Raw genomic sequence first — 27,603 nt, 5'->3', positions numbered from 1 at the left:
AGTTTCTATGGATGTACTCTATTGGAGATAGTCTAAATGTCCCCTCCTTCCTGCCCTTTCTCCTTCTGAGGACTCTACTAGTCTGACAACTCTGTCACATTTCTTATGGACACATCTGCCTCCATGATAATTCTCAGGTGATTCGCATTCTGAGCATTCTAGTGCATGTCTTTTGGTTTGGTTAGCACTGACAAATTAGCAGCCTAACGAGCTAGAGATCCATTTTGTCACAGTGCATGCAAGTGCAAGATTTTCTGAGAGCCACTACACAGCAGGTGACGCTCTGGAATCTGAGGATCCTGTCTGAGCACAAAGTTCTTGCAGTCTCTTGCTCCCTCATTTGAGCAGGTCTACCTCCTCCATAACAAACTATGATATACTTATCAGTATAGGAAGACTGCCTAGTCAGGACCTTTACCATCAGTGTCTGTTATTTCTGAGTTAAAGGAGCTAAATGTGAGGAAGGTGCCAAAAAAGTATAATTCTGAGTTTGCTTATAAGTTTAGTTTTAATATCAACTTCTTGATACATAGATGCTGCTGTTTTGCTTTATTTCATTAATTTTTTAATGTTGCTTTTTTATTGTTTACCGGATTGTATGCTCATCCTGTTGGTCATTTGCTGGCTTTGTCGTGTTTTAATTTAATCCCTACATTATCCTTAGCATAGTATAGTATAGTAGAGTAGAGCTGGTCATTCTAATGGCAGAGGTTGGCCATCTGGCATTTTGTTGCTCCCAAGATAATTTGATGTCAGCATTTATGAATCCAGAAGTGGGCTGTATACTTGACACCCACCAGTGGTATCTCCAGACTAGGGATCATATATTCCTGTTTTGAGTGACTCAACTGCATCTTCAGATGAAGTCATTTTCAGAAAAGAATCTTCCTGTGTTTGCATTTGATACCTTAGGAGCTTTATATTATCCACAGCCTAATGGGCAGGATCTGTTTTTCGTTGACCTCCAGCTGAAGTGCTGTATACTAATTTTAAGTAAGTCCAAAACAAGATAAGGTTTGTTTCTCTTGCTTTACAGTTTTGACATATGTCTTTCATGGATATCTGGCTATATGAAAGTTGTGGTTCAACCTTGGAGGCTGCTGTTGTCATGATGTCTTAATGATGCATTTCTGTAAAATGAGGTTTACATCATTTTTTGAAGGGGACAAAGTGTTTCCACTCTTCACTAAAAGTGGTTTGGATCTGTTAAGGGATGAGTAATGCTGTTCAGTGTGTTTTTGTCTTCTGGGCTAAACTATAGATCTGATGTTGTCATTTCCATCCATCTCAAACTGTGGGTTCTTTGGATTTGATCTGGTCCACTGCCAGCTATACCAAACCTTTAGCTCCACCTCCTGTCCCATAATACTCTGCAAAGTTAGTACTCCTCAAATCTCATTTGTCACTGTAAGTGCTAGACTTGTCTCCAACAGCTCTAGCTGCATGCTCAAAGATCATTTTTTTTGTGTTATATTCTAGTGTATTTTACACTTTTTCCTCTTCTCCTGTTACTGTTTTGATTGGGTTTAGATTTGGACTGTAGATAATCTGTAGCTTTAGTGCGTTTAAATAGCGTGTTTTTTTCGGTGACAGTTTTCCACCCTTTTTTGCCCCATTGGCATTTGTACTTTTAGTAGTGTTTGTTAATGCTTGTAGTGTAGTGGTGTATTTCACTTACTTTTTAGACCTGCTGTTGGTGGTGGTGGCATTATTATTACTATTATCATTATTGGCATCATATTCCAGTGAGTATCGTGACTTATTTGTGTGTGTGTGTGTGTGTGTGTGTGTGTGTGTGTGTGTGCGCGCGCGCGCACATGCCTGAGTATGTATTTTTGGCATATTATGGACAAGTACTCAGAATTTATGAAATACCTGGGCAGTGGGCATAATCTACTTACCAGAGGACTCCCATGATGGGCGTATGATTTGTTTGGGTGTCTGCCATCTTGATGAGGAATGTCAGACCTGCTTGGCCTTTGGTGCTAGGAACCTAGCAGAGAGGAGGGTTAAGTTAGTATTAAAGGGGTTGTTTCCTGCCTCTCCTGCCCCTGTGCTGTCTTCTCCTTCTCCCTCTCCTAGCAAGAAATCAGACAAGGAGGAGGACAGTGGTAGGTTTCCAGCTTAAAAATGGTAGAAATGCAGAGAGAGAGAGAAAGAGAAAAGCAAAGACTCAAGGGGAGGGAATCCAAGAAATTTTAGGTAGACCCCCCCACACACACACGTTTTTCCTGGTATCAGAAGACCCCAAGTCCTTAGGCTACTAGGGTTGTTTTTCCTAATTTGGAGTCTCTATCTCTTTGACATATGTCTCCCTCTGTCTCAGATTCAACACAGTTCCCTTGCACTGATACAAAAGATGTTCTTCGTGTTTCACTGTTGCAGTCATCACATTTGGGTTATCCCTGCCAGGGTGGTCCTCGGCCGGCCAGAATACCAGAGGCTTAGTATTTCTGCATCTGTTGCTGTCGCGTCAGGTCATCAGTAGTATAAAGTAAGGCAGCCAAAGCAATTACATCAGTCTTTCTTGTCATGGAGCTTGAAGCAGAAGCAGTTTGCACAAGTGCCAGTTGACCGCTACCTGAGTTTCGTTTATTGAATTGAAGCTGAAGTCTTCTAAAGGTAAGTACCCCGTTGGGGATACTTTTTTCTTGCACTAACAGGTGTCAGAAAAAGTTAACAATTGTCTCACCTGTGGAAAGCAAATAACACACCGAGACTTTCATTCTTTCTACGTTACTTGCTTAGACCCAGACCACGACGTCCCCCGCTGTCGCTTCTGTCCTTTGTTCAATGCCAGAACTATCTGTCATCGGGCCATTATTGTAGCTAGATATTTTCGCTTACAGTCCTTGAATTCAGATATGGCTTTGGTAAGCCATCCGACAGCAGATCTTTTGAAAAAACGTAAAGATAAAGACAGACTGCATAGATCCAAACCTACCAACGACACTGCCGTTAAGCTAGTCGTCAGTTCTCCGGTCCTCAGTGAGGCACTTTCTCAGCCCCTGATGCCTGCTTTTGTGGATTCACAGGTGGTATCAAGACCCTTTCAGAGTCTTGTATGCCGCAAAACTCTTCGACTTAGGATCCTGCAGTCATCTCTACCTTGGATGGGTCCGGAGCCACTTAGCAGGCACCAGCTTCCGAGGAAGTCCCTCGCACTACCGATTCTCAACACAAACCAACGTCTTCTTTCATGACTACTGTTCTTTCAAAAATGACCGAGTTTCTTAGGTCCAGGGTACAAACCACACCCAAGAAACAGACAACCCAATCTCAGGCACCTGCTTCCTTGCCTCAGTCTCAAATGCTTAAATTGTCAGAAGACGTTATCATGCTGATCAGAGGAAGCCAAGCTACCCCTTCCAAAAGAAAGAGATATGCCCCCTGTAGTTTTGTTTGAACAGGAGTCCAATGACTCTGCATCTGAGTATGAAGACACGCAACCCCTCTCTGCTTATGAGGATTCTGATGCAGAAGATTCCATTCATTCAGCCTCTACACCAGAGGATTTTTCCTTTTGGGAAACCCTTCATACCTTAAGGGAGCATTTCTAATGGGAAAGTCAGAACTACCCTCAGTCTAAAAAGAGTCTCAGGGAATTCTTAGCTCTTCCACAGCCCAGACCCGTGGCCATCTCCCCAGCCCTGGATGTTGTGGAGGATGTTTTCCTGGAATCCAGTTTGACTCCTTACAACCCTCCCTCCTGCACCCAGAAAACCAGACAGGTATTACAGAATCCCTGACTCTCAGAAATGTCTTTTTAAAAATCCTACTGCTGACCTTGAGGCATTTCTCAAGGTCCTAAAGGAATTAAAGCAACATCTGCTAAGAATCCCACCCCCTCAGATAGAGACTCCCGAACACTAGACAGATGGGTAAAAAAGTAACACCTCAGCTACTCTTGCTATCAGAGCACTAAATTGTCAGTTCCATGTGCTAAAATTTCAGCAACATACCCTAAAACTCCTCAAACAAAAAATGTCTTCCTTTTCTGCTTGTGCAGAATCTAAAGAGTTACAAGAGTTAATGCATTCTGCAAGTCAAGTAACTAAACACACCATGCACTGTGGTTTTGAAACCGTAGAAGCTTCTTGCAGGGCAGCAGTCACCAGTTTTGTCCTTAGAAGGCATGCAAGGCTTAAGGAACAGCCCTTGCCAGACCATGTTAAATCTAAATTGTTGAATGCCCTCTTGCACAAAGACAACTTATTTGGCACTAAGGCAGAAGAGGTCTTAAAAAATATGGAAGAAAAAGCAAAATCTATGCAGATAGTTAAGGATTTCTTACAGGTCCAGCAGGCATTGTCCCTTGAAGCACTGGTGCTTTTCTGCTACCTCCAGGTCAGTTTAGCCCAGACCCCCCCCAGACAACAGCCACAGGGAATGCAGAGATCTAAACAGTGGACTGCCTCCACTTCAAAACCAGGGAGTTCTAAGCCACCCCCTTATGGTAAGAACTCACAATGACTCTCCTCCCCCACCCCTTCTCTCTGCCCACCTTCACTTACCCCTAGGAGGAAAAAACTGCTTTCACGCAAGCACCTGGGCCACTATTACCAGCGACTGCTGGGTTCTCAACATAATGTCCCAGGGGTACAAATTTTCTTTCCACACTCATCAAACTCCAGAAGGGTTCCCAGATCTACCTCCAAACCAGTGGGCAGAGGCGCAAAAGCAAATGTTCTTAGTGTTTCACTATTGCAGTCATTACATTTCGGGTAATCTGCTGGCAGGTTGCCCTCAGTCGGCCTGATTAACAAAGTCATGGGTCCTGCATCGGTTGCTGTCCCTTCTTCCATGACGTCAGGTCATCAGGGGTATAAAACATGCAGCCGATGCCATTACATCAGTCTTTCTTGCTGCGCTGTGCCCGAAGCAGAAGCAGTTCGCAAGTGCCGGTCTGCTGACTCCTGAAATTTTCATTTTCGAGTTTCAGAACTGAAGTCTTCAACTAAAAGCTAAGTACCCCGTTGGGGAAACTTTTTCTTGCTACTTACCGAGGTCAGTAAAAGTTAATAATTGCATTACTTGTGAGAACCAAATACCTCATAAGGATTTTAATTTGTACTGTATTCCTTGCCTCTGCCCTGACCACAATGTACCTCGCTGTCAGTTTTGTGCTAAATTTAATCAACGCACTATTAAACGTCGGTATATTTTTGCTTTTAAATATTTTGGCTCACTATTTAATTATCCAGAAATGTCGTTGGTTAGCAATCCGACTACTGGAATACCTAAAAACGCAAAGAAAAAGACCGTTGAGGTCCAAAACTGCTGACAACACTTCTCCGAAGCCAGTCGCCAGTTCGCCAGTACTCAGTGAAGCACTTTTGCAGCTCCTGATACCCGCTACTTCTGATTCGCAGGCCTCTACTGAGACTCATTCGGAGTCCAGTATGCCGCAAGATGCTTCAATTATTGAACCCATGGATGTCTCTACCTTAGATGGGTCCGGAGTCGCTGTGCAGGCACTGGCTTCTGAGGGTGTTTTCAGGCCTACAGATTTGTATATTAGACCGACGCCATCTTCAAAACTAAGGCCAAAATCTAAATATGTGTGTAAAAAACCGTTGCCTGGGCCACATGTGCAGGTCCCTATGCCTAAAAAACAAATTATCAAAATGGCTGAAGATTTAATTACTCTGATCAGGGGTAGCCAACCTCCGCCTTCTAAGAGGCCTAGGCAAGACATTGATTATGAATCTTCTGAAAAGGATACTGGGAAAGTCAGGATTTTTCTGAATCTAAAAAGAGACTTGGGGATTTTCTTCTTCTTCCTCAGCATAGGCCCTTGGCTATACCTCCTGTTCTAGACATTGTTGATGATGTCTTTCAAGAATCTAGTATGGCTCCTGATTCTCTGCCTTTGGCTCTTTGTAAGCCAGACAGATACTACTGGGTTCCTGACTCCCACAAATTCTTGTTCAAAATTCCTATTGCAGATACTGAAACTATTTCTCAGGGTCCCAAGGGCATTAAGGCCTCTACAGCTAAAAATCCTACCCTTTCTGATAGAGATTCCAGGGCGCTGGATAGATTGGGTAAGAAGGTTTACACTTCTGCAACCTTGGCAATCAGGGCTTTAAACTGTCAATTTCTTATGCTTAAATATCAGCAGCATATCACGGGACTTCTTAAACAGAAAATGATGTTAATTTCTGACTGTGTGGAAAATAAAGATTTACAGGATTTATTGCATTCAGCTGAACAAGTTGGAAAGCATACTTTGCAATGTGGTTTTGATTCCTTGGAGGCCTCTTGCAAGGCTACTGTAACTGGGTCTTTTCTAAGAAGGCATGTTTGGCACAAAGAGCAAACTCTGCCTGATCATGTTAAAGCAAAATTGTTGGATGCTCCTTTACAACAGGGCTGTCTCTTTGGTAATAAGGCTGAAGGAGTTTTAAAAAATATGGAAGATAAAGCCAAATCTATGCAAAATGTGAAAGATTTCTTACAAGTGCAACCTCCAAGATTTGCCTACTAAGAACTGGTCCTTTCCATTTCCTTTGAGAGCCACTCAAGTCAAACCCAGACATTCCAAAGGCTCCAGGTTTCAGTCACAAGGGACTTTTAGAACAAAACAATGGGGAGCCTCCACCTCCAAATTTGTAAACAACAAAGGCACCTTCCTATGGTAAACAGTCTCAATGACTTCCCTCTACACTCACCAAGCACTTACTTTTAGCTGCCCCTTTGGGGGGAAAACTGGCACTTCATGCATAAAACTGGCAACTGATAACCCAGGACAAATGGGTTTTAAGTATAGTATCCCAGGGATACAGATTTCATTTCCGCACATTGCCAATCCCAAGCAGATGGCCAGACCCTGCCCCCAAATCTTTGGGCAGAGGCCCAGAAACAAGTTCTGTCCCTCATGAACATGGGGGCTATTCAACCAGTACTAGAAGAGGAAAAGGGACAAGGTTTCTATTCAAGGCTTTTCTTGGTACCTAGAAAAGACAAATCATGGCATCCAGTTCTGGACTTATCTACTCTAAACACATTTCTGGACATTCCAAAATTCAAGATGCTGACTCTTCAACAGTTACTTCCTATGCTAGGCAAAGATGCCTGGTTGGTAACTCTAGACTTTAAAGAGGCTTATCTGCATATCCCAATCAGGGAATCTTGCAGAAGATACCTCCGCTTCAAAGCAGGCTACTTGCATTACCAGTTCTCTGCACTGCCCTTTGGCTTATCTACTGCGCCCAGGGTCTTCACAAAGTGCCTGGCTCCAGTAATTGCATTTTGCAGGCAAAGAAATATTCAAATATATGCATACCTGGACGATTGTCTAATTCAGGCAGAAAGCAAGGACATTCTTCTACAGCATCTGGCGTTTGTAAAAAGGGTTCTAACTTGTCTAGGGTATATCATAAATGAAAATAAATCACAACTGGTACCCTCTCAAAAAATTACAGTCCTGGGTGCAAGCTTGAATACTACTGCCCACATGACTTGCCTTTTGCCAGAAAAGCAAATTCAATTGATGACTTACTTCAAACAGGTGGCCCACAAAGGTGGCCCACAAAAATCCTGCTATCTGCAAGGCAAATTCTGCAAGCCTTGGGGTTCATGGCCTCCTGCATTCTTCTAATTTCATATGCAAGACTGCATATGAGGAAACTGTAGTGGTACACAGCCTGGAAACACTGATTCCTATCATACCTTGCCTGCAACTACAGTTCCTATGGTGGGCAGAGTCCTGCCACCAAAACAAGGGACCGCCATTCACTCCACCCCCTGCTGCCCAAACCCTAACTACAGGCGCATCAGTCTATGCTTGGGGGGCTCATCTGGCAAGGAAGTGCATTCAGGGCAAATGGAGCCCAAATCAAATACACCTTCATATCAATCAGAAAGAGATGCTAGCTGTACAGAATGCACTGACAGCCTTCAAGGACTACCTTCATCCAGCACAATTAATGATAATGACAGACAACACCACAGTTATATGGTACATAAACAAGCAGAGAGGTACATATTCCTACCCCCTTTGCAGACTAGCCATGGCATTGTGGAACATGGCCTTGACATACCAAATACAACTACAAGCTCAATTCCTGCCAGGAAAGCTGAATACTCTGGCAGACGAACTAAGCAGAAATCTCATGGACCCACACGAATGGAAACTGGAACCTCGGATTTTCAACATGTTGACATGCAAATAGGGGAGTCCAGACATAGATCTTTTTGCCTCACCCCAGAACTATCAGTTGGACAAATTCTGCACAAGAACTCGTCACAAAAAAGCTTGGATAGTGGATGCTCTCTCATTCAGCTGGAAAAACCTATCAGTCTATGCTTTTCCCCCTCTGCCTCTGCTCTCCAAAGTTCTACTAAAAGTAAGACAGGACAAACCAAAAATGATTCTGATTGCTGCAGACTGGCCTCGCCAACACTGGTACCAACTCCTGCGCAATGTGTCACACGCGCCTCAGACACCTTACTTACTGTCTCAGCAGAACAACCAAATTCTGCACACTCAGCTCCAAATTTTGAATCTTGCAGCGTAGCTAATCACCTAAATTCACCCTTAGCATCCCTCAGCAAACCTGGGATGGATGTTATTTTGGAGGCGCAAAGGCCTGGTACTAGAAAATCTTATGCTGACAAATGGAAAAGATTCTGTGCCTGAAATCTATCATAAGGAATAAGCACAGCAGTGCCCAGTATTCCTCAGATTTTACAATACTTAACTGAGATGCTTCACAAGGGTTCCTTTTCTTCCATAAAAATCCTTGCCTCTGCCATTTCAGCTCATTACAACACAGAACCACCCCTCTTATCTCATCCTCTGCTAAAGCAGTATCTCAGAGGGCCAAAAACTTAAGACCTGCCAGGAGATCTCCAACCCCTGCCTGGGACCTCAATTTTGTATTGGAAAAACTCTCTCTCCCTCCTTTCGAGCCAGCTGCTACTGCAGACTTAAAATTTCTCTCCTGGAAAACAGCTTTCCTTTTAGCAGTCACTTCAGCTAGAAGGATTTCTGAATTACAGACTCTTATGACAGTGGAGCCTTTCATTATTTTTCATGCGGACAGGGTGTCTCTCAGGACCAATCCATCCTTCATGCCTAAGGTGTTATCCAGTGTGGCTCTTAATCAGACCATTCATTTGCCAACTTTCTTTCCCAATCCACAGAACAAGGGGGAGCAGATTCTGCATTCATTGGATGTACACAGACAACTTAGATTTTACTTAAACAGGACAAAATCTCTAAGAAAATCTGAACAACTACTGGTGGCATTTGCTGCAGGGGCAGAGGGAAAGGCTATTTCAAAGCAGACTATTTCCAAGCAGACTATTTCCAAATGGATAAGCCATTGTATTTGTTTCTGCTATATGCACCATGGTAAAACTATCCCCCAGGGGATCAGATCTCATTCCACCAGGGCTGCATCTACTTCTACAGCCTTTCTCAGAGGTGTTCCTACCAGAGACATTCTAGAAGTTGCTACCTGGAGCTCAGTTCATACATTCACCAAACATTACTATTTACCTTTCTTCTCTAAATCCAGAGCTGGTTTTGCTACTGCTGTCCTGCAGGGCCTTATAGCTGGTCCTAATGCTGTATAAATCCATCCTCCCAACCACAGCTTTGGGAATCTACCCAAATGTAATGACTGCAACAGTGAAACACGAAGAACATAGTACAGTTGTGTACACTTACCATAAATGTAGATGTTCGAGTGTATTCACTGTTGCAGTCCTGGTTACCCACCCGCCAGCCCCGTTTTTCTCTTACTATACCTCTACTTTCTTCTATTATGCTTAAAAGCCTTTTTGGTGTATTTGCTTTAGTTTGGAGGTATATATATTTTTATGTTTTAAATTACATATATATATATATATATATTGCTCCATATTTGGGGGGGCACCTGACATCTGGGGCAAGAAAAACTGATGGAATGGCGTCTGCTCAATGTTTTATACCCGTGATGACCTGACGTCATGGAAGAAGGGACAGCAACCGACGCAAGACCCAAGACTTTGTTAATCAGGCCGACTGAGGGCAACCTGCCAGCAGATTACCCCAAATGTAGTGACTGCAACAGTGAATACACTCGAACATCTACATTTATGCTAAGTATACACAACTGTACTTTCCTTTCCCTGCTCTCTATGTGGGCAGTAGAGCACATCTCTGCAGAACAGAAAGGCCAAGGTTTCTACTCCAGACTTTTTCTGGTACCCAGAAAAGAGGGCACCTGGTGCCCCATCCTTGATCTGTCCATTTTAAACACCTTCCTGGTGATCCCAAAATTCAAAATGCTCACCCTTCAGCAGTTGCTACCCATGCTCTCCAAGGATGCTTGGCTAGCCACCCTAGACCTAAAAGAGGCCTACCTCCACATTCCTATCAGGAAATCATGCAGGAAATATCTCCGTTTCAGGGCAGGATCTCAGCACTTTCAGTTCTCTGAGCTTCCCTTTGGCTTATCTACTGCTCCCAGAGTTTTCACAAAATGTCTCGCTCTGGCCATTGCCTTTTGCAGACCAAGGAATATCCAGATTTACCCATACTTAGACAACTGCCTCATTCAGGCAGACAGCCAGGAAAAGCTGCTCAAGCACCTGGCCTTTGTAAAGTCCCTACTAACCTCCCTAGGGTACACAATCAACAAAAAGAAATCCAAACAGGTATCCACCCAAAGGATTATATTCCTGGGAACAAGCCTGGACACAGCATCCCAGATGGCATTCTTTACACCAGAAAAGCAAACTTTCCTGACAGCCTGCTTCTCTCAATTAGCTACCAGACCCCAGCTATCTGCAAGGAAAATCCTGCAAGCTCTGGAGTTTATGGCATCTTGCATTCTACTCATTCGATATGCCAGACTGCATGTGAGGAAACTTCAGTGGTACCTAAAAAGCCTTTGGTGTCAACACACTCAAGACCTGGAGACTCTTTTATACCTATAATACCTTGCCTCAGAAAAGATTTTCTTTGGTGGGCAACAGCATGCTCCCACAACAAGGGACTACCTTTCTCACCACAGACGCATCAGACTATGCCTGGGGTACACAACTGAATGGCAGGTGCATTCATGGGCAGTGGAGCCCACAGCAAATCCATCTGCACATCAACCAAAACGATGATAGCTGTCCGGCATGCCTTGATAGCTTTCAAGCCCCTTCTCTCCCAGGGGCTCTCTTGATCAAAACAGACAACACCACTGTGATGTGGTATATCAACAAGCAGGGAGGGACTCACACCTACCCTCTATGCAGGCTGGCAATGACGCTGTGGCACACAACCTCTGCCATGAAACTACACCTGTTAGCACAGTTCCTACCAGGTTCTCTCAACTCTCTGGCAGACCACTTGAGCAGAAATCTTCTGGACCCACACGAGTGGCAACTAAACAAAAGAACCTTCACCCTAATAACTCAGAAATAGGGCACCCTGAAGGTCAACCTGTTTGCCTCGAGCACCAACCATTAGCTCAGCAAGTTCTGCACCAGGGAGCATCGCTGCATGCCTTGGAAAGAGGATGCCCAAGGTTCTGTCCAGTGTGGCTCTCAACCAATCCATTCATTTTCCCACTTTTTTTCCTAATCCACAGAACAAGGGGGAAAGGATCCTGCATTCTCTAGATGTGCACAGACAACTCAAACTCTATCTAGACAGGACTAAATCCTTCAGAAAGTGTGATCAATTGCTGATTAGCTTTGCTGCAGAGGCAGAGGGCAAACCCATCTCCAAACAAACCATTTCCAAATGGATAGCACACTGCATCCATTTCTGCTACAAACAACACGGAAAGCCTCCCCCAAGGGGTCAGGTCACTTCACCAGAGCAGCCTCCACCTCTGCAGCTTTCCTCTGAGGAGTCCCCACCAGGGACATCTTGGAGGCTGCCACCTGGACATATGTTCACACCTTCACCAAACATTACCACCTGCCTATCTTCTCCAAATCCAGTGCAGGGTTTGCCTCTGCAGTCTTGCAGGGCATCCTAGCCAGACCTTAGTTCCTTGAGTGCCTCCACCCATTTCCTCAGCTTTGGGAATCCACTCAAATGTGATGACTGCAACAGTGAAACACGAAGAACATAGTACAGGTGTGTGCACTAACTATAAATGTAGATGTTCGAGTGTATTCACTGTTGCAGTCCTGGTTTCCCTCCCTCCACCCCCCTCTTCTTTCTTTTCTTTCCTTACAAGGAACATATTGGTATTTACTTTCTGCTGGTGGGGTTCTTGTACCAGAACCTGGCTACCACTTGGAGGCTCCTGACAAGTTAGGGCAAGAAAAACTGATGTAATGGCGTTGGCTGCCTTACTTTATACTACTGACGACCTGACGTCAGTCCTGAAGCTACAGCAACTGACGCAGAAATACAAAGCCTCTGGTATTCGGGCAGGCCGAGGGCTACCCTGGCAGGGATAACCCAAATGTGATGACTGCAGCAATGACTACACTCCAACATCTACATTTATGGTAAGTGTACATGACTGTACTTTTACTTTTCTGTGGGTTGGGATATCCTGAGGACCTGACTTTCTGCTTCTCCTGTCTTGGTCATGACCTTTTCATCCTATTACCCCAACAGAATCCTCCCCGAAGCTGTCAACCCCTTCAGGTCTACAACTCTCCCTTTTGGACTCAAGAACTTGCCCTTCTCTCCATCCAGACCCAGTAAGCCTCTGTCTGTGGCTTCGTCTAGGTTTGCAAGGTTTTAAAGAGCATTAAAAATGTTGATTTTGACCAGCTTTTGAGATCCTTCCTTAAGATCCAGATGTAATTGAGGATCATCCCCTCCCTCCTCCACACCCGAGGGTGGAGGGTTTTGCTCAGTCAATTCCAACAGTTTCTTTTCCCCTTTTGGGCCTCTTGTCAGCTCTCTTGACTTTGATATGGCCCAGATATGGTTTGCCCTCTGATCTGTACCGACAGCATGGCTGTCTTAGGGCATGACTTCTGCCTTGGTGGCCTCTACTCAGATGTTCTCAGTTCTAGAGGCATCTTAGCACCAAGACATCAGTCCCAAGAACTCCGGGTGTAGAGTTTTGTATCCATCTCTCAATCCCTGAGCACCTCTGGGCTTAATAATCATGATCAGTTTCATCATCAGACATGTTCTCCAAGATAAGAAGGTCAGAAGTACTCTTTCTCCATCAGTCTGGCATTGGCATCTGCATTCAATGTTGCTGAGAGCTTGCAATCTCTCTCTTTGACAGGGTGTGTGGCACCACTACCAGATCCTTCTCGATCCCCATGCCTAGTCTCTGCTTCTCTTAAGCAGTCCTTGAGACAGCCTACAGTGAATGGCTTTGACCATCCCTAGGGCTCCCCTTTCATAGGTTCATAGGTGAATATGAGGCTGAATGCTGTAATGGGCCATTTTAAGCCTAGCCAATAACCCAAGGTTAGAATCAAACCCTATACCTTGTGTTTATAAGGGGAAGACCTTAATCATTATGCCAAACCCAAGTACATCTTGGCTTTTGTGTCCTCCTTGGTGTCTCCTCCACAGGAGAAATGCAAAAAGAGCCCGTGTAAAAGGAAACACTTGGACTTCCCTGAGGAGTCTATTACTGAGAATTCAAACTTCAATGAAGGGGAGGGGTCCCCATAGTTCCCCCATGAGGACATGTCCTCTGGCAACCAACTAAAATTGTTGTGGCAACATATAGAGGGTGGGTCACCAAAGCTCTCTCACTGAAGGAGTTGGTATTTCTAGAGATTTTGGTGTGTGTCCATCCACGTTATGGATATTACCTACTCTGGATGTTCTTGTTGATCTGGAGTCCTGGAGAGCTGGATTTAATGGAGCCAGTCCCATGTAAACCAGGTAAGGTTTTGTCCCCACCCCTACCCAAAAATAGGGCCTGTTGGAGCAAGGCTCCATTGGCAAATGCTATTGTTGCTGCATCCACTGAAAAAGACCTCTTGGGAGAGAGCATGTAGGTCAATAGGAAGTCCTGGCCTTTTGACTGCTTGCATAACTGCACTTACATTTCACTATGGTTGGCCACCGTGTCCTGAACTGCATGACTTATTTGATGAGATTCCAACCTGAATGTGTTACTGAGATGTCTTTAAGTAGAGTCTCCAGAGTTCCGTAAATCTTTGGCGATTCAGTTGTCCACTATGCTTGATATTCCAAAGCATCTGTTCAGCTGATTTCAAATGCAGCTAGTGGGTTCTGCCTGTGTAGCAGCCACAAGCATAGGTGTTTGCTGACATTCCTGGATGTGCTTGTGCAACTTTGCAGGGTGCTTTAAGGCATCCTTTCTTAATGCCCCTTTGATGGATCCACCTTATTTATTTTTTTAAACAGCTTTGTTAAATTATCAGATAAGACGTATGGGTTGTTTTCCATTAATGTATGTTTGCCTATTAACATTTTTTTCCATTTGCATACATTATACATCACATATGTTTTCTTTATTTCTTTATAACCATCATCAGTCTCACATAAGTTACTCAATTCCTGCCTTCCCTTAAGCCTCACTCCTTCTCCTGAACATTAGTTTGTGTTTTTCCCACAATTTCCATTTATTTCTGTGTAATTTGCTGCTTCCCTGCTTTTATCTTTTACAATTTTCAGTACTTCAAATACAGTTGGTTTATATTTTGATTTACTTTTTCTAGTAAATTGCTTTTTTTGCAACTAACAGAATTAAATGTAATAAGGCCTTACTATAACTAAGCAACTGAGATCCTATCTCCCAGCTGAAAATAATCCTCTCCTTAGTTACATCCTTCTCTTTAGGAATTTTTAAAATCTGCCAACTCATTACACTCTCAAAACATAAATCTGCCAATGCATCACACTCTCAGAACATATATTCCCAGTTACCTCTTTCTTCCCTGTCACACCTCTAACATTTGCTGTCCACCTGAGGAAAGGATCCACCTTATTTTGATCTAAGGTTAAAGAGAGACTGACCTGGAGAATGGAAAACATTCTGCCACGGGAGTTCATTTTTCTACCCTCGCAGAGAATTTTTTCCAGGAATCAGCAAGGTGACAGGAAAATATTCTTCATAAATCACAGCAGATTCTCAGGATGCTTGAGATGAAGGTTCTCATTGTGGTGGGGGGACTTTAATGCCATCTGCAAGACAGGAGTGGTCCACAGAACCAAGGCTTCAGAGGCCCTTTCTCTGGCAAACCTTTACAATATTCCTGAAAGTTTGCCTAATTACTATACTCTGGAGGCAGTTGGGGGGCATAGATCTCTTCACCAAGAAAAGTAGAAGGCCATGACTTAGATACCTAGGTGTTGAGTGATTTCCAAAGTTTACTCCATTCCCATTTCATCGACACAAATTTAAGACAATGGTCCTTTCTGGACATCCTACCCTGTCAGTGAAGGGCAGCAGCAACCAAAATCAACTAGCTTTTGTCCAAATGCGTCTTCCAGGAGGTTCTACTAGACAATAGAGGATCCAAGTCAATTAAAGATGTTTTTTAACTGCAAAAGAAAAACAAGGACGCAAGGCCCATCCTGGACCTAAGCAAGATGAACATTCATGTCAAGCAAACCACATTCTGGATGGTCACAGTGCAGTCTGTACTACCTCTACTCAGGAAGGATGACTAGATCTCCTCAGTCGATCTCAAGAGTGCCTACTACCACATCAGTATAGCAAGGCATTCCAGAATTTTCAATTTTGTGCCCTGCCCTTTGGTCTCACCACAGCTCCCTTGAGTGTCCAAAAAATGCATGGTGGTGGTAGCAGCATGGCTCTTGCTGCATGGATTTTGAGCATTTCCTTACCTGGATGACTGTCTCTTTATGGTGACTTCGAGCATTATTGATCCCAACAAGGGATTTCTTGATCCATTGGTTCCTATCCTTAGGGATCACTGTCAGCGCTGAGAAATCAAATCTCAAACCTGTTCAAATTCTAGAATTCATTGAATACCATCTAGACACCACCAGTCATTGCCAGGCTTATTGTTTCATTATTGAATTTGATCTGATTGCAGACAACTCTAGTGATAGCCCTTCAAAGGTCTCCTGCTTCTCTTCTGATAAACCTTTTGGGTCTTGTAGGTGCAGGCAATACCCATGGTTCCATTGACTAGATTTTTCATGAGGGTTCTGTAGTGGACATTGTCCTCCCAGTGTTTCTTGACAGTGCACCCTATGAATTTTCTTATCCACTTGAAGATCTCTGTCAACATCACATTGCCTTTTGGCTGATGTTTGATGAAATTGTTGTAGGTTATGCTTTTGTTGTTCTTCAGCCCACAGGCGTACAGATGCTTCCCTCCAGGTATGGGGGCATTCAGAGGCCCACCTTAACATCAACATCTTGTAAATAAGAGCAGTCCTTCTCGCATTGCAGGGCTTTCAGGACCCTCTCCCCAAGGATAGCTATCCAAGCCAACAATATGTCCATGGTCTGGTATACAAAAAAAATAAAAAAGGGGGAAGCTTGGTCCTACCCCTTGTGTTGAGAAGCTGTGAGATTCTTTCAATGAGCGAAGTCCTATCAGTGCTTTCTGAGAGCAATGCAGATTTCTGGGCAGTTCACCATATTTGCAGGCCGTCTCAGCAGGAGCTTTCTGATGCCTCACATGTGTTTCCTCAGTCCTTCAGTAACAGGTCAGGTCGTTCGCACTGAGGCCAGCTTTGCTGCGACCTGTCTGCCACTCCTGTCAACACCAAACACAGCAACTATTTTTACCCTTGCCCCGCCATGAGGGCAGTCCCTGAGGTATGCTGTTCTACTTGCTTGGCCTCCCAGACTCCTGCACCCTCCCACCCCTCTGATCACCAAGTTTCTACAAAAAGATGCTCATTCCAGAGCAGCAGTGAACCATTATTGCTCCTTTGTGGCTACAAGTACGGTTCCCCTTTCTGTGGCCTCATATTAAATACCCACCTTTGATACTGGACTTTGTTCCAGATATGATTTTTTGCCTGTCAGGTCAACCTTGCCCAAAATTACCTTCTCTGATGTTCCCCAGTTCTAGATCTGCATTTGGCTCCACTGTGTTGAAGGATGTTCTGTCTTAGCTCTGGGTCTGCATTTGACTAACTGGGGTCTCTGTCCCACAGGTTGGAACAGATGTAAAAGGCTACATCGTATATGAAAGTTATGTACTTGATAGCTCTGTGTTGTCTCTTTCCATCCATCCATCTCAACCATCCATCCCCACTGTTCCTGTTTCCAGATTATCATGTCCGTGTATATCTCTTAGGAGGCCTCATAGACTAGCTCAAGAACTTGTCAGGACCATCTGGCCTGTTTTTCTTCATATTTTTTCTATCGTAAGGGGTCTGTCTTCCCTCATTTATTATGCACTTACATGCGGCAAGCTCAGTCTGAGGAGTAGTGGCCCCACAGAGTATTATGGGATAGGAGGTGGAGCTTTGGAGCGAAAGGTTTGTTATAGCCAGCACAGGATCTGATCTGATCCAAGGAACCCATAGGTTGAGATGGATGGAAGAAGCCAACCTGAAGATATGGTTATAATAAGTACATTACATTCGTGTTCCTTCTCATTCACCATTCATTCAATAACCTGAAGTTCACAGCTTCCTGTCTAGTTCAGTGTTAGGTCTTTTGATTAGATCCTTTTCAGTAGCATTGACATCCAAGTCAATGATGTGTTAACAGCTGTAGCACACTTTCTCTCTCTCTCTCAAAGTTTTTGCTCAGATGATTACCTCTGCAAACCATGAAAAAGGACATGCTTTGGACTTAATGTTTCAGTTTAGTATGATTGCCTCTGATTTTGTGATGGAACCAGTCTCTTGGTTTGACAATTATTTGCTGTACTGACCTATTTCAGCATTTGAGCTCTGTCTAGGTGGGTCATCCATACTTAAGCTAAGCAGGTACAGAAATTTAAGTTGTGTATCAAAGTAGCGACTTTGCTTCTGTACTTGACACTCTCGTTATGTATTGCAATGCCAGCAGTCCGTAGACTTCAGTTTCTGCTTATAACTAGGATGTCATCAGTGCTGTTAATTATTTAGCTGCAGGTCATGTACAGCTCTCCTCTGTTTAGGTGCCAGAGTCCATGGTATAATCTTGAGCTTTGTACTCTTCAGAGGACTAGACACAGGGTGGAGTGATGGATCTGCTAGAAGTGCTAGTAGCACATATCGCACTTGCTCGCTGTCATTTGCTCTAATTGACAAGTGCCCCAACTCCCACTAGCTTTATCCTAATTAATTTCCTAGCCCTCTCACCAACTTAATCCTGCTGTACTCTTTAGACCTACCAGAATCCTAACTCTAACCTTAAAACTTCCTCCTGGTTCCTAACCTCAACTATAGTACTCCCCTCCTTAACGCTAAAGTCCCAATCTTCACCCAGTGTTCTTCGTGTTTCACTGTTGCAGTCATTACATTTGGCTCATCTGCTTGCAGGTAGCCCTCAGTCGGTCTGATTAACAAAGTCTTGGGTCCTGCGTCGGTTGCTGTCCCTTCTTCCATGACATCAGGTCGTCAGGGGTATAAAACATGCAGTCAATGCCGTTACACCAGTCTTTCTTGCCGTGCGGTGCCCGAAGCAGAAGCAGTTCACAAGTGCTGGTCGGCCGACTCCTGAAATTTTCGTTTTTGAGTTTCAGAACAGAAGTCTTCAACTAAAACTAAGTACCTCATTGGGGAAACTTTTTCTTGCTCATTATCTATGTCAGTAAAAGTTAATTGCATTACTTGTGGAAAGCAAATACCTCATAAACATTTTCATTCGTACTGTATTCCTTGCCTAGACCCTGACCACGACATACCTTGCTGTTGGTTTTGTGCTTTATGTAATCAGCACACTATCCGTTGTCGGTATAGTTTCGCCTCTAAATATTTTGGTTCTCATTTTAATTATCCAGAAATGCCATCGGTTAGCCATCCGTCCACAGGGATTCTGAAAAAACGCAAAGATAAAGACAGAGACAGGCTGCCGAGGTCCAAAACTGCCGACGCTTCTCCTAAGCCAGTTCGCCGGTACTCAGTGAGGTGCTTTCGCAGCCCCTGATACCCGCTACTTCTGATTCACAGGCCTCTACTGAGACCTATTCCGAGTCCAGTATGCCGCGAGATGCTTCATCTATGGAACCCGTGGATGTCTCTACCTTGGATGGGTCCGGAGCCGCTGTGCAGGCACCGGCTTCTGATGGTGTATTCATGCCTACAGACTTGCATATTAAACCAATGCCTCCTCCTTCACTTAGGCCTAAATCTCGAACCATGTCTAAAAAAACGACGCCCAGGCCACATGCTCGGGCCTCTTTGTCTAAAAAACAAATGAGAAGAATGGCTGAAGATTTAATAACTCTAATCAGGGGTAGACAAACCCCTCCCTTTCTAAGAGGCCTAGGGCTGAAGTTGTTTATGAATCTTATGACCAGGATTCTGTTTTTTTTTTCTGATTTTTCTGATGATCTGGATTTGCCCTTATCTACTTATGAGGATTCTGATGCAGAGAACTCCATTCCCTCTGCTTCCCCCTCTAGAGAATTTTTGTAGAAACCTTGCATACTCTAAAGGAGCATTTCCACTGGGAAAGCCAGGATTTTTCTGATTCAAAAAAAGAGGCATAGGGATTTCTTACTCCTATCTCAGCATAGGCCTTTAGCTATTCCTTCTGTACTAGACATTTTTGATGATGCTTTTTCGGAATCTAGTTTGGCCCCTGATTCCTTGCCTCCTGCTCCCAGAAAACCTAACGGATACTGCAGGGTCCCTGAGTTGCAAAAGTTCCTTTTTAAAAATCCTATTGCGGATCCAGGGACTATTTCACAGGGGCCCAAGGGCATTAAGGCTGCTTCTGCTAAAAATCCTACCCCTTCTGATGGAGATTCCAGGGCCCTGGATAGATGGGGTAAGAAGGTTTACACTTCTGCAACCTTGGCCATTAGGGCTTTAAACTGACAGTTTCATATGTTAAAGTATCAGCAACATGTTATTGGATTGCTTAAACAGAAAATTATGTTGATTCCTGACTGTGTTAAATAAAGAATTACAGGATTTAATGCATTCTGCTGAACAAGTTGGAAAACATACTTTGCAATGTGGTTTGATTCATTAGAAGCCTCTTGCAGGGCTGCTCTTACTGGGTCTGTGCTCAGAAGGCATGCTTGTTTAAAGGAGTAATCTTTGCTTGATCATGTTAAAGCTAAATTGTTGGATGCTCCCTTAAATCCGGACCGCTTGATTGGCAACATGGCTGAAAAAGTTCTTAAAAAGATGGAAGATAAAGCTAAATCTATGCAAACTGTTAAAGATTTCTTACAAGTTCAGCCTCCTAGATTTAGTAGGCACTGGCCCTTTAAGAATTGGTCCTTTCCAGCCCCTTCCAGGTCTTCTCAAGCCAAACCCAGACACAGCAAAAGCCCCAGGTTTCAGTCCCAGGGGACACACAGGACTTAAGCGGTGGGGGGCCTCCACTTCCAAATCTGGGAGTAATAAGACTCCCCGTATGGTAAACTGTCTTAATGACTTCCGTTTAAAATTTCCAAGCACTTATCAACTGACTGCCCCTTTGGGGGGAAAGATTGCTCTTCATGCAAAGAACTGGGAACTCATTACCCTGGACAAATGGGTTTTAAATATAGTATCCCAGGGATACAAATTTCACTTCCACACGTTGCCAACACCAAGAGGGTGGCCGGACCTACCCCCAAATCGGTGGGCAGAGGCCCAAAAACAAGTACTTTCTCTCTTAAGCATGGGGGCTATTCAGCTGGTACCAGAAGAGGAAAAGGGACAAGGTTTCTACTAGAGACTTTTCATGGTACCCAGAAAGACCATTCATGGTGTCCTATCCTGGACCTGTCTACTCTAAACACCTTTTTGGCAATTCCAAAATTCAAGATGCTGACTTCGCCAATTACTTCCTATGCTAGACAAAGATGCCTGGTTGGCAATATTAGATTTAAAAGAAGCATACCTGCACATACCAATCAGGGGAATCTTGCAGAAGATACCTACGCTTCAAAGCAGGCTACATCCACTGTTAGTTCTCTGCAATACCCTTTGGCTTATCTACTGCACCCAGGGTATTCTTAAAGTGCCTAGCTTCAGTTATTGCATTTTGCAGGCAAAGAAATATTCAGATTTACCCATACCTGGATGATTGTCTAATTCAGGCAGAAAGCCAGGACATACTTTTAAATCATCTGGCCTTTGTACAAAGGGTTCTAACTTGTCTGGGGTACACCATAAACAAAAAGAAATCACACCTGGTACACTGGCAACAAATTATATTCTTGGGAGCAAGCTTGAATACAACTTCCCAGATGGCTTACCTCACGCCAGAGAAACAAATTCATTTGACAACCTACTTTAAACAAGTGGCCACAAAAACCCTGCTGTCTGCAAGACAAATACTGCAAGCCTTGGGTTTCATGGCCTCCTGCATTCGTCTAATTCCATATGCAAGACTGCATACGAGGAAGCTACAGTGTTATCTAAAAAGCCTATGGTGTCAACATTCTCAGGATCTAGAAGCAATGATTCCTATCATACCTTGCCTATGCCTAGAATTCCTTTGGTGGGCAGAGGCCTGCCACCAAAACAAGGGACTACCTTTCACACCACCCCCTGCCGCCCAAACCCTAACAGACGCATCAGACTATGCATGGGGGGCTCACCTGGCAGGGAAGTGCATTCAGGGCAAATGTAACCCAAGTCAAATACACCTGCATATCAATCAAAAAGAAATGTTAGCTGTACAGAATGCTCTGACAGCCTTCAAGGACCACATTCATCCAGGACAACTTTTGGTAAAGACTGACAACACCACTGTTGTGTTACATAAACAGGCAGGGGGTACACATTATTACCCCCTCTGCAGACTAGCCATGGCATTGTGGAACACAGCCTTGAACTACCAAGTGCACCTACAAGCTCAATTCCTGCCAGGAAAATTAAATACACTGGCAGGCGGACTAAGCAGAAACCGCATGGACCTACACGAGTGGAAACTGGAACCAAGGATTTTCAACATGTTGACAAGCAAATGGGGGAGCCCAGATATAGACCTGTTTGGCTCTCCACAGAACTACCAATTGGACAAATTTTGCACAAGGACTCCCCACAAGCAAGCTTGGAAAGTGGATGCTCTGTCCTTCAGCTGGAAAAACATATCAGTCAATGCCTTCCCCCCTCTGTCTCTGCTTTCCAAAGTACTACTTAAAATCAAACAGGCCAAACCAAGTATGATTTTGATTGCTCCAGACTGGCCATGCCAACGCTGATACCCCCTCCTGCGCAGTGTGTCACTGTTATTCCCATAGCACCTGCCTCAGGCTCATTCCCTGCTGTCTCAGCAGGAGAACCAGATTCTGCACCCTCAGCTTCTAAAGCTGAACCTTGCAGCCTGGTTAATTACATAATCTCTCCTCTACCATTCCTCAGTAAATGTGATGGATATCATTTTAGAGGCAAGGAGGCCTAGTACTAGAAAATCATATGCTGAAAAATGGAAAATATTCTGTGCCTGGAACCAGTCTCAAGGGATGAGCACAGCAGCGCCCAATTTACCTCAGATTTTACAATACTTAACTGAGATGCTTCACAAGGGCCTGTCTTTTTCCTCCATTAAAATCCACGCCTCAGACATTTTTGCTCATTATAGCACAGAACCTCCCCTCTTCTCTCATCCACTGCTCAAGCAGTTCCGCAGAGGGGCCAAAATTTTGAGACCTCCCAGGAGAGCTCCAACCCTATCCTGGGACCTTAATTTTGTTTTGGAGAAACTCACTCTACCTCCTTTCGAGCCAGCTGCTACTGCAGACTTAAAATTTCTTTCTTGGAAAACAGCTTTCCTTTTAGCAATCACTTCAGCTAGAAGGGTATCTGAATTACAGACCCTTATGGCAGTGGAGCCTTTCATGCAGACAGGGTGTCCCTCAGAACCAATCCATCCTTCATGCCCAAGGTGGTATCCAGTGTGGCTCTTAATCAGTCTGTTCATTTGCCAGCTTTCTTTCCCAATCCACAGAACAAAGGGGAACAGATACTGCATTCCTTAGATGTGCACAGACAACTTAGATTCTACTTGGACAGGACTAAACCTCAAAGGAAATCTGAACAACTGCTGGTGGCATTTGCTGCAGGGGCAGAGGGGAAGGCTATTTCAAAGCAAACCATTTCTAAATGGATAGGCCATTGCATTCATTTCTGCTATACGCACCATGGAAAACCTATCCCCCAGGGGATCAGACCTCACTCCACCAGGGCTGCATCTACCTCTACAGCCTTTCTCAGAGGCGTCCCTACCAGGGACATCCTATAAGCTGCTACCTGGAGCTCTGTGCATACTTTCACCAAGCATTATCATTTGCCAATTTTCTCTAAATCCAGAGCTGGCTTTGCCACCGCAGTCTTGCAGGGCCTTCTAGCTGGTCCTAATGCTATCTAAATTCCTCCTCCCAACCATAGCTTTGGGAATCTACCCAAATGTAATGACTGCAACAGGGAAACACGAAGAACATAGTACAGTTGTGTACACCTTACCATAAATGTAGATGTTCGAGTGTATTCATTGTTGCAGTCCTGGTTACCCTCCCTCCAGCCCCTTAACTTCTTTTGGCTATACCTCTACTTTCCTTTACTATGCTTAAAAGCCTTTTTGGTGTATTTGCTTTTTTGTTGGAGGTATATCATTGTATTTATTTAATTGCTTCCCATTAGGGGGGCACCTGACATCTGGGGCAAGAAAAACTGATGTAATTGTGTCAGCTGCATGTTTTATACCCCTGACGTCATGGAAGAAGGGAAAGCAACCGATGCAGGACCCAAGACTTTGTTAATCAGGCTGACTGAGGGCTACCTGCAAACAGATAACACAAATGTAATGACTGCAACAGTGAAGACACTCGAACATCTACATTTATGGTAAGTGTACACAACTGTACTTTCCCTAAACCTAAAACTCCCTTTTCCCTTCCTAAACCCTAAAGTCTCAGATCACACCCTAGCCCTAAAACTCCCCTCTTGCTCTGTAAACCTAAAGCTCACTCCTCCCTTAACCTAAATCCGACGCCTGATCACTGCCTGAAACCCTCATTTACACTCAATGCAAAGCTAAACTGGACAAACATTATGCTTAATAGCAGCTAAAAATCATCCCTAAAAAAGACAGTTATCTTTATTAGATGCAGTATTTTTTAAATTTGGGACAAAGGTCCCATGAGTCCACCTAACCTATTTTGAATCCTTTCTTATAAGGCATATGTCCACCGTAGGCATGAGCCATTGTGGTGGTATAAGAAGATATGTATGTCCCATACTGACAGTTGCAATCACTGAAGTTGAGGCAAAAAACTACCCCACTGGGGATTTTTTTGTCTTTTACTATTTTCTGTGTTTCTTACTTGTGTCAAAAAAAGAAAGTACTGTCGTGGTATGTAGATTCCTTACCATGACTGTCACAGTAGTTGCTTATTTTGTCTGGGGGAGGGTGTGGTGCAACACAGTGTTAATTCCTGTCAAATTTGTCAAGAGTTTTGCTTCTAAAACCTTAAAAAGTTGTCTTAGGACCCTTGGTTGTTATATTGAGAACCAGAGGTTGTTACTCTTGGCACATGCTGCCATGACTTCTGCTTCTTCAGCTTTGGTGTTTGACCCTCCATCTACAAAGAAGTCAAAAGCAAAAGTGGCCAAAGAAATGGATGATTCAGATCAGCTCTCTTCTTCTTGTTCTAGGTCTAAAATAGCAGATCTTGATGAGATATCTTTGTAGCCCCAAAACAAATGGTTGGCATTTCCCAGACCATCTTTGTAGGGTTTTGTGACCAGGGAGAATGGCATATCTGTTGTCACTAAACAGGGGGATGAGATTAGCATAATGTTTAAGGTGTTTACCTCGCAGACAAGAGGTACAGGGTTTGATTCTTATCAAGTGAAATTGGGTTGGGTTAAAAATGACCCACAAAGGCAGTTAACCCAGTTACTTGCCTATCTGCTAGGCTTATAAGAGCCACAGTAGTTGTTAGTATATACCTATGAAATTATCCTGTCTCCCTTCCTGTCGACCATCTGAAGATGAGTTTGAGCCTAGACTCATAACAGAAGGTAAAAGAGGGTATTCATCACACCTGTCATCAGAGAAATAATTGAGGGGTGTAGAATAGAGGTCTGACCCTTGGCACCTAATCAGAAGAAAAAGCATACAACTCTTTTTAGGCAATTTTCCTCTGAGAAATCTTCTTTTCGTACCTCACAAGATGGCTGGTATGCTTTAGCATAAGGACTGTTAAGGGCTATTCTGGCTTTACATCTAGAAACATCTCCTCTACCTCTTTTCCTGCATAGAGAGAGACTTTCTTGGAGAAGAATCACTCTGATGAAGGTTTGGATTATGCATCTCCGATTCCTTCTTCAAACTGTGAGTAATCTAGTTTCCCCTCTGACTCTCCAGATGAGAACATTTATTTTAGTTTGACAGTCTCTAAAATGATTTTTTTTTAAGTAGGGAAAGAAATAACTGACCCTCAAAAGAGATCTCGACCCTCTGTTTATAACTGTACCTAAATTGTGAACATTTCCTCAGTGCTTTAAGCTTAGAGGATGCCTTCCTGTCTGCTTCTGTCATGTCAAGATTCTCAGTCTTTTAGCTTCTAAAAGGCCAGACAGACTTTACAGGGTACAGCTTTTACACAAATATAATTATAAAGTACATTTTGCTGACCTCGGTGGTATTATTGTAGAATTGGAAAAGGGAGCTAATTTAGTCCTTGCTGCTAATTTTCTCAGACACGATAAAAAGAGCAGAGTTAACTAAAGTATATACTTCTGCAGCTCTGCCTTTTAGGGCTATAAATTGTCAACCACACAGGATTAAATTTCTTTAAGCTATGTTTAAACAATGTAAGTCAGAAGATTTCTGATATTCCTAACCAAGACATGAGATTGAAACTTGTAGAAATGCTTCACTTTATCTTTTATGTTCCTAAACATTCCATAAAATGTAGATATGATGCTACTGATGCAGCATCTAGATCAGGTGCCACAGACTCTGTCTTCTGTAGAAATGCTTGGCTAAGGCTGCATCCCTCTACCAGAGAATGTGAAGGATCAGTTTCTGGATACTCCTCTAGAAAAATGTGCCATTTTGGGGGTGGGGCGTCTTAAACAGACCTCTTCAAGAAAGTGGAAGAGGGAGATGGTAATGCTACAGAAAGTGGAAGAGGGAGATGGTAATGCTATGGGTAGAACAGTTTTCTTTCTCCAATACCTAGATGCAACAAAAATTACTCTGCAAAATCAGGTCATTTCTTTAGAAAGTAATCCAAACAAGTCAAAGCCAGTTTAAAAGGAAATGGCAAGGGTCTTCTAATACCAAGCTATCTATATTTCAGGACCAGGACAGCAGTAGAGCTCTGCCCTGACTGTGCCTCTCCAGCTCTCCCCGGCCAATGAACCCCATCCCCCTCCCAAAATTGCTGACAAACTTTCTTGATGTCCTTCTATTCAGTTTTGCAGTTTTCTTTACATATGGGATGTATTTCACCCATTGACCCAACATCTGGCCTGCATACAAAAGTTTACAGCTACTGCCAGTAAGTGGGACGTCGCACGTAGGTGCTGACGTCAGCCATAAAAAGGACATCCGCACATACTATCCTCAGAACTTTTTTCCTGCCATTTCAAAAGGTTGACTCCTAAGTACCGTCTGTGGTTGGATTCATTTGCTCCACTTCTAACTTCAGATAAATACCCTGTTGGGGATTTATAATTTTGCTACTGCCATTTGCTATTGTTTGTGTCATCCGGGAAGGGCAAGTGTAGGTGTGGAATGCAAATTCCACATAAGGATAGTCACGAGCTTTGTCTGTTTTGCTTGGAGTCTAGCCATGATCACCGTTCCTGTTCTGTTTGCTAATGCCTAAGACTTTGCAAAGCTGTCTTTCAGCCTTAAGCCTTTATCTGGAAAATCAGAGAGTCAAGCAACTAGCAAGGGATGAGATAGAAGGTTCTGGGGGTCCTTCAACAGAGCTGAGTTTGAAGCGGAAGGAAAGCAAGTTAAGGCCTGAATTCCCTTCTGCTGTACCTACCTTTTCTGACATTCCCCTTGAAGTCGGTGAAGACCCGGTGGTACAGTTGATGGTCGGGTCCACTTCTTCAGCGGGTACCTCTAGGGAAGGCGTCAAACTGTGGATCCTAGCCTGCCTGAGGCTTTGCAGGCTGCCAGTTTGGGTGACTTGGGGGAACCATGGCTCGTTCTAATGGAAGTCTCCAGGACCACTCCTGACCCTCTACCCAGAGATCTATTGGATGTTAGGCTTACTTCTGACCTCTCTCCTCTGGTGAAAAAGCTCTTTAAAAAGAAACAGAAAACTAAGCACCTGAACATTCCTTTCACTCCACAATCAGATTGGGATGCATTTTCGAAAGGTCTTATTAGAGCCTTTATATCACTGAGGCCTACAGCTTATTTTTTTCCCTTCCTATTCCAGCCTTCACCTCTTCTCCTGTGCTGGCTTCTGCGTCTAAGGGTTTTTCTTCTGTGCAGACTTTGGAGATGCAAGTACTTTATTCTGACTCTAAAGATTCCTGTTCTGATGAAGACTTTATGGCATACTCCAATCAGGTTCCTTCCCCTCTGGAATATGCTTCTCCTGAGGAGGAGTCTAATTGGGGAGATTCCGCTGTAGAAGAGCTTTCTTTTGAGG

General features: G+C 43.8%; 1 protein-coding gene across 2 annotated transcripts in view; it reads left to right on the top strand.

The window, feature by feature from the left end:
- Positions 1–27,603, top strand: part of LOC122790285 (LIM/homeobox protein Lhx3) — a 1,376,718-nt gene that overhangs the window by 621,502 nt on the left and 727,613 nt on the right. The window lies entirely within an intron of this gene.

Source organism: Protopterus annectens, chromosome 16.part0, assembly GCF_019279795.1.
Source record: "Protopterus annectens isolate FY-2018-M chromosome 16.part0, PAN1.0, whole genome shotgun sequence".
Taxonomy (NCBI): domain Eukaryota; kingdom Metazoa; phylum Chordata; order Ceratodontiformes; family Protopteridae; genus Protopterus; species Protopterus annectens.
This window is presented reverse-complemented; position numbering and strand designations above follow the sequence as displayed.